General features: G+C 40.8%; 1 long non-coding RNA gene across 1 annotated transcript; it reads left to right on the forward strand.

Annotated features, from left to right (window-relative positions):
* The first annotated feature begins 275 nt into the window (after window positions 1-275).
* On the forward strand, window positions 276-7,695 carry LOC130276190 (uncharacterized). Its single transcript, XR_008845043.1, has 3 exons — window positions 276-728; window positions 7,092-7,219; window positions 7,612-7,695. It is a non-coding gene; the product is annotated as an uncharacterized LOC130276190 (long non-coding RNA).
* Window positions 7,696-8,389: the final 694 nt, after the last annotated feature.

Below are 8,389 nucleotides of genomic sequence, written 5' to 3' on the forward strand. Positions count from 1 at the left end.
ACCAGTAAATTGCCCATCCTGATTGGTCATTGACACGTTTCGCAGATCTGGACTGTCTGTAGCATTGTATGTTGAGTCTGGTTTCAACTTACAATGGTCCAGAAAAGACCATTGTATGTTGAAACTATTGTATGTTGAGGCCATTGTAAGTTGAGGGATCACTGTACAGTGATTGATAAAAGTTGATATAAAAGTTTAGTCCAGCCCCCTATGATGCATATTTTTCTTATTTTAAGTGAATGGAACAATGCCGTGAGATATCTCCAGCCTGAAGTTAGACCAGCCATGAATCTCATGGGAGTAAACATGTGACCATTGCCTCCTCTCACATTCTTAGTGCCCTCTGCATATAATAGACTGGAGCCATCCCAAAATGGTGATGGCATTTCAAGAAAATTCCTAGAGATTTAATGGTTTTCATGAGAAGAATCCATCATAATGCTCCTAAGGGATAATTGCTCACATAGATCACTAAATTTTACTACATGTCACGACCCTGAAGGAACCTTTCATTTAACCTCTTGTGCTCCAGGCAGCTGTAGTTGTATAACATCTACCACTAAATTGCTTAATGTGTTCCTGTCCGGTGAATTATTTGCAGGTCCTCTCACATTTGCGGCTGCTCCTGTTTTTTCAACAAGGTACAAACCCTGTGCTTCCATCTGGTACTAATTGTACAACTATTGGTGTCACTGCGAATAATGGAAGCTGGAATGGAGTGTTTCCAGGTAAGGACAGGCACCTGTAACCTGTCAGTGATATAGCAGAAGGCCAGGTTTACAGGTCTATTCACAGTGCAGTGTGGAGCCTAGCATTTTCTAGGACTGAGACTGCCATTTTATAGACTGCACAGACCCCGAATTGCATGCCAGATTACATCCAAACCATACATGCCTGTGTAAATAACTGCAGCTTTATAAACACAGTGGGGGAGATGTTTCAAAACTTGTCCAGAGTAAATGTTGCTGAGTTGCCTATATCAACCAATCAGATCGCTTCTTTCATTTTTGAAAAGGCCTCTGAGAAAAAGAAAGAAGAAATCTGATTGGTTGCTATGGGCAACTCAGAAACTTTTTCTCTGGACAGGTTTTGATAAATCTCCCTTAATGACCCAGATTTATCAAACTGTGTGAGAGAAAAATTGGAATGATTTTCCCACAGCAGCTAATCACAGCTCAGCTAACGAGCTCTGGTAAAGTGAAAGCTGAGCTGTGATTGGTCGCTGTGGGAAAATGACTCCACTTTTAGGGTGCGTTCCCACTTGGCGTATACGCAGCGTATTTCACGCTGCGCAAAATTTACGGCGGCAGCGGGAAATGCGCTGCGTATTCCTTGCTCACTATACACACAGGGCTTTCCGGCGGCAGCCCTATGTGTGTAGTGAGTTTTGGAGGCGGGGCCGTGTGCCGGCGTGTCTGTGGCGCGCGGCTCCACCTCCAAAACTCACTGCACACATAGGGCTTCTGCCGGAAAGCCCTGTGTGTATAGTGAGCAAGGAATACGCAGCGTATTTCCCGCTGCTGCCATAAATTTTGCGCAGCATCAAATACGCACACAGTTTGATAAAGCTGGGCCATTACCTGTTTTTATTTTATTCATATGGTACCCAAATATTCAGCAGTGCTGTACAGTTACTCTTGTAACTCACATCTGTCCTTGTTGCCATTGTGGCTTGTAATCCATATTCTGTCCTAAGGACCCATTTACATAGGCAGTTTAATGCCCGTTAATGGGAGACAATCGGCAGTCATTCAAGGACCATGGGGGGAGATTTATCAAAACCTGTGCAGAGGAAAAGTTGCCTAGTTGCCCATAGCAACCAATCAGATCGCTATTTTCATTTTTAACAAGGCTTCTGCAAAATGAAAGAAGCGATCTGATTGGTTGCTATGGGCAACTTTTCCTCTGCACAGGTTTTGATAAATCTCCCCCATTATAAGGCTAGATTTCCACACAGGTTTTTTGCTGTAGTTGTTTTTGTTTTCTAAAACTTCCACTGCAGTTTATGAGCCAGTGGCAGAAGGGGATCCAGTAGAAAGGAGAAGCATAAGTCCTTTTTATTTACCATTACTTTTGAGTACACTTTTCACTTTAGCTCAAAAGCCCATAGACTATTATGAGATTCCGCACTCCCAATCATACTTCAGAATTTCCCCTTGCGGAATTCTGTGTAAATTCTGAAGTGTGAATGGGACTGCAGAATCCCATAGAAGTCAATGGCCTTTATTTAATTGCTTATCAATGTGCTATTTATATGGGACAATAATTGGGAGAGACTGTTCCTATGAATAACATTCAGCCAATAATCGTCCTATTAATTTTTTTTTTTTTTAAAAAGGGCTTCTTTAATAAACACTTAGTCTGTTATGCAATTCGTTATTCTCCAGAGCTGTATTCACTGTTCTGCAGTTTATTTCAATTTTTTTAATTTAAGTTTTAGAGCAAAAATAAAAAAAGACAAAACATGTCGATCTGTATAACTGCAGTGGCTTAGTACAGAAAATGGATCACATTAGATGAATGAGGGTTTTTATATCTGAAGCAGTAAAATAAATTCATACAGTTGAAATATAAACTGAGCACACGACTTGAAAAAAAGTATGGTGGTTATATGATGTACAGTACAGTGATCGGCTGTTGCCACAGGCATTAAGGTATATATACTGTAATATATACTGATAGTCATGAGAGAATGGAAAATACACCCTCTTTGAATTCTTTAGTTTTATGTACTAGGACATAAAAGAAAAATATATGCTGCTTAGAAAATGCGTAAATACCATTTAAGATGAACAACAACATATAACATATTCCACCATGTAATCATTTAATAAAATATAGACCAAAATTCAGAACCAATGTGTTAAAAAAGTAAGAACACTCTTACTGCTTCCATAGGAATTAAAGGGGTACTCCGGTGAAAAACATCTTATCCACTATCCAAAGAATAGGGGATAAGATGTCTGATCGCGGGGGGTCCCGCCACTGGGGACCCCCGCGATCTCCAGGCCGGCAGCGGCGGTGTCCTGAACAGGTAAGCTTGGAGCTTGTCATGCCACGCTCCCTCCATTCATGTCTATGGGAGGGGGAGTGAAGGCTACTACTCCTCCCATAGAGATGAGTGGAGGGGACATGGCAGCTGTAGTCGCCAGTCAACTGGCACAGAACAGAGTTCGCTCTGTGCACGGATGACCAGGGTGCTGTGCCCGGGATCGCAGGGGTCCCCATGCATCTTATCCCCTATCCTTCCCCCATCTCATTCATTTAACTCCGGTCGGCTCATTTTTGCCCCTTATCCAGTTTTCTGACCGGACGCATGCTACGGTTTTCAGTCCGTCCAGGAAACCGCATACGGGGCAAAAATGAGCCGACCAAAGTCACTATCTGACTCTGGTTGGCTCACTCAAATGAATGAGATGGGGTCCGGGTCCGGCTGGGATACGGAAGTACCCCGATTTCCCAGCCGGATCTGGTCACCGTAACAACTAATCGTGGTGTGAATGACCCTAAGGAGTTGCACAGTCACAGTCAAGACCTCAAAAGACGATACATACATTATAGTAAGGAAAGGAAATTAAAGGGGAATGGGGGCTTTGGTGACCTAGAGGAGGTGACAGGTTTTATTGTTACTAACCAATGAGACATTGAAGGAGGTGTACTCAAATCCAGAAGGATTTTATACGTCTGTTTATCATTCATTCACATGTGAATTTTGCAGGTACAGTGTATATACAAATGTCTGTACTACTTTCTTTATACTTGAAAAAATCAATACTGCTAATAACATAAACACGCTTTCATGGACAGTGATCAGTACATGTTATTTATACCGCACAGTTAACAACATAAAAACATCACAGAATTACAGTTTATTTTTATCCTGCCTCTGCAAAAATGTATCAAAAAATTAGCAAAATGTCTTATGTACTCACCGAAAAATAATGCCAATAAAAATGACAGTTTGTGTCACAAAATACAAGCCCTTACACAGCTCCGTCAAAAAAAAAAAAAAAGTTATGGCTGTCAGAATTTGGAAACACAATAAGGATTTCTTACAGGATTATCCCAAGATTACAATTGATGGCATGTCCACAGGATAGATCCTTAGTCATTGGTGGGGGTCTAACCACTGTGAGCCCGACCAATCGCAAAAAAGGGGTTCCTAAGTGTCCCTTTGTAAATAGAGCAACAGTATATTTTGTCCCTTTTTAAGTTTATTTTAAGTTCACACTACATAACATTTCCCAGTGTATTATTATTTTATGCACATATTTTCATCGGGAGAATAAATAAAATTTATCGGGAGATTTTATGCAGTGTTAAACCATATGTTTGTATTAGTGATATGTAAAACCATAGACACGTTCCCAGCCTCTATCGAAGCCTTCTCTTGGTTTTGAGCTTGTGATGTAATTGTGGGATAAATAATACTATTAGGTTTCACGGGACAACATTGATGTGTACCACCAAATGACTTCCTTAGTTATATGTTTTGCTTTTATATTTTACAGAGCACTAGGAATGGCTGCCGCCACCAGATTGGAATGGTTATTGCTGGTGATGTCAGGTCCCCACATGCTGCAGTGTATATGGATATGTTTGTTTTTGCTGTGTGATACGCTCTATTTCCTGAGCGCCCTGGCAGTTACATTTCCCAGACAGTCACACACGATTCTCTCATAGCAGATCTAAGAACAGTTGCATCGATCACGTACGATACTTTCAGATAAGATAAGAATCTAATCCCATCGTGTCATACAGTCTGCTTAGTGGTTACATCTGCTGTATCTAAGCCAGTGCTGTGATACTTTTCACTCAATTTCATAAATACATTCACAGTACCATAAAATATACTGTGAAACAAAAAAAATAAAAAATCTTGTGAGATGAAGAATTTATTTTTTATTTTTGGTGGAGAGGGAGGTTATGTTTATGCTGTTCACTATGCGGCAAAACTGACATATTGTTATCCTTATTCTGAGGGTCAGTATTATTACCGTGATACCCATGTTATAAAGTTTTTGTTATCTTTTACAACTTTATTTTTCCATGGATGGTGCTTTGTGAGGACTGGTTTATTGTGCTGTGAATTTTAGTTTTTGTCGGTCATCTAAGTCTTGGCCCCTTACCTATAATCTGCTGTTCACTGCCTGTAGCTCAGCTGCTGCTATGTGCTGGAGAGAGCGAGTGAGACTGTGTATCTGCAATTTGTGAGCATGTTTCTATATTCCAGTTTATTCTCACAGTGCCTGAAAGGTAAATCAAGGCTTTCTTCTCATCTCAGCAGCAGTAACCCCCTTCTCCCTCCACATGCCATCTCCCGAAACAGTGAGACTGAGAAATAGCAGTGCATCATGGAGGAGACTCTTGGTGCCCAGTTACAACAGTGGGACCACTAAAATCCCCTTATCAACTCTCTGAAAGCGAACTCTCTTAAGCAAACAAAGCCATGCATGACAAGTAAGCTTTAAAAAAAAATGCTTATATATGTTACTCATTAGGTCATGCAGATTATTTACATGTCTTTCTTATGTGTTTAGCTTCTGTATTTGGCTCACAAATCCCTCCTTTATGCTGCATACTCTACTTCTGACATCTATTTCTCAGGATGGGGCATTTCTGAGGCAAGGACTGAGCCTGCCCTCACTCACCATGCACTTACTTCTTCCCAGAGTCTGCTGTGCTGTACTTGGTCTCTTCATCCAATCACTGCAGGCAGCTTGGTAACCCCCTTTTTTCTGTTTTCATGCTGCAGTCTGATAGACAGTACAAGAGTGATCACATAGGACTTTGTCCCAGCCTGTGCTTCATCTGGGACAAAGCTGATGCTGCAGATGGATAGGATTATGTTCTGGATAGTATGGGAACCCCTAGTGGTCTTTCTTGTAAGCCATGATTTCTATAAAAAGAGAATAACATTTTTTTTAAGTATATTAGAAAGGTTAATGTTTTGTCAAGATGCACAAAATATTAAAAGTTTTTGAATCTGACAGTGCCCAGTTAAACAGGAAGTTATGTGTGAAACAGAAGGAAGTATTGTATCCTACACTGCGCAGGAGAGGGGTAGGAGTAGGTGGGGCGGAGTTGTGGTGAGATGGCTGAAGGACCTGCCATGATATAGATGATGTGAAGTAGGTGGAGCTAAGCTGGAGGGGGCTGTTAAAATAAAAAAGAAGAAACTATATTGTATGAAGTTTTGTATTGTAATATTGTAAGGGCCAATATTATAGGTTGCAGATCACTGTACTATAGCACTACATGCACAATTTTTTTTAAGACAAAACTGCATGATGTGCTATAGTACAGTTATCTGCAACTGTTGCAGAACTACAACTCCTAGCATATCCTGACAGCCTAAAGCTATACTATAGTAGTATATGCACTTTAGTGAGTTACTGCCCCTTATGCATTTCTGGTAGTTGTCATTTCCCTCTGGCAGTTGTGTTGCTGAACCAACTACAGAGCCACAGCTCTATAGCACAACCTGCTGGGAGTTGTAGTTTTGGTTTCAATTTTTGGCCAAGCACTTAAAAAATGTTTTGTGCATTTTCACGCTGATCTTTAGGAAATCTATACTAATGCAAATGTATTAAGAGGCGCACCACCCTCTCTAAATAGCAAATATTTCACCTACAATGCATGCCAGTTTCCTGATGTAAACTTTAGTAAATGTGTTAGGCTTTACTCAAAGCCCTGGACACATTTTTTTTTCAAAGAATGCTGGGCACAATATAAATCCCCCCAAAAGTATTATTTTAGACAAATATACTGTACTGAATGTGGAAAATTCTGCAACTTTTTTTTTTTTTTATTGACAGAATATTGGCATACTTTGATAAATTTCCCCCAATATATTACAATTCAGCATAAATCTATTACTATGTACATTGCAGATTTGGGTCCGAAGATGATAAAGTACAATATGTTGCAATGTTGTATATGAAGATATATTTATATATACACAGTGCAGTGAACGCCGCGTAGCTGAGGATGCTGTCTGTCTCTGCTCAGTATTCACACAACTCCCTGGACAGCTCATTAAACCCTTTAAAACAACTATTTGATTCTTTTCTTATTTTTTTTTCTTCCAGAGCTGATTCCCAGCAGAGCCCTTGAGGGAAAGATGCAGCAAGTCTGCCTTGGAAGAATGATGAGATGTGAGCGCAGGGAAGAGAGACGCAGAGCAGGGACCAACAATGACATCAAGACCTGAAAAGAGGTAGATAGGTTTTATATACATGTAGTCACAGGAGAATCTGAAAAGACAGATCTAGCCGTTCTCTTTCAGATTTCAGTCACTTATTAGACACTCCCATTCCAATAATAAAGACAATTGGACATCCTATATTTATTCTTACCTGACAATAATTATGATCAGTACACATGCCGCCAGCTGTCAGTGCAGGCGTGGCATGAACACATTGAAGCTTCAAAAGTAAGAGTCTCAGAGCTGTTCTTATTTCAATCATTTAAGTTAATTATCAAACATGGGGGAGGGGCGGACATCTTGGGAGCGGCATCACCCAACGGCTCAAAGATTCCTTCATTTTTTTAAGGTGTCACTTGTTACAAAGCAATTTACCTCATTGACGCCAAGCATTTATAATTTAGGTTGAAAACATAAAAGTTCCTCAGAGTTTGGGTGGAGAAAGCAGGTTCCTGTCAGAAATGACTACACCAAAGAGTCTTCTGGGAATGATAATACTTATGTATTTCTGAATTAACAGAATATATTTATATGTATCCAATGTCATCTGTTACCCAACTTTCTCATGACACGTCAGTAAAGTAAATTTGCAATGTCCACTTACCGTATATACTCGAGTATAAGCCGAGTTTTTCAGCACGATTTTTCGTGCTGAAAACGCCCCCCCTCGGCTTATACTTGAGTGAACTCTCCACCTTTCAACCCCTTCTCAGTGGTCTTCAACCATTTGGACCTCCAGATGTTGCAAAACTACAACTCCCAGCATGCCCGGACTGCCATCGGCTGTCCGAGCATGCTGGGAGTTGTAGTTTTGCAACATCTGGAGGTCCGCAGGTTGAAGACCACTGATGAAGGGATTGACAGGCGGTGATGATGAAGGGGGGGGGGATGATGACGAGGGGGATGATGACAGGGTGATGATGACGGAGGTGTTAATGACGGGGGTCTGGATGATGACAGGTGGTGATGATGAGGGGGGGATGATGACAGAGGGGATGATGACATGGGGGGATGATGTATTTCCCACCCTAGGCTTATAGTCGAGTCAATAACTTTTCCTGGGTTTTTGGGGTGAAATTAGGGGCCTCGGCTTTTATTTGGGTCGGCTTATACTCGAGTATATACGGTATTTTGAGATTCTTCAAATCCAAGAAGTTTGATGGTATGGTTGAAAGTAGAGAT

This window comes from Hyla sarda, chromosome 6, assembly GCF_029499605.1.
Source record: "Hyla sarda isolate aHylSar1 chromosome 6, aHylSar1.hap1, whole genome shotgun sequence".
Lineage (NCBI taxonomy): Eukaryota > Metazoa > Chordata > Amphibia > Anura > Hylidae > Hyla > Hyla sarda.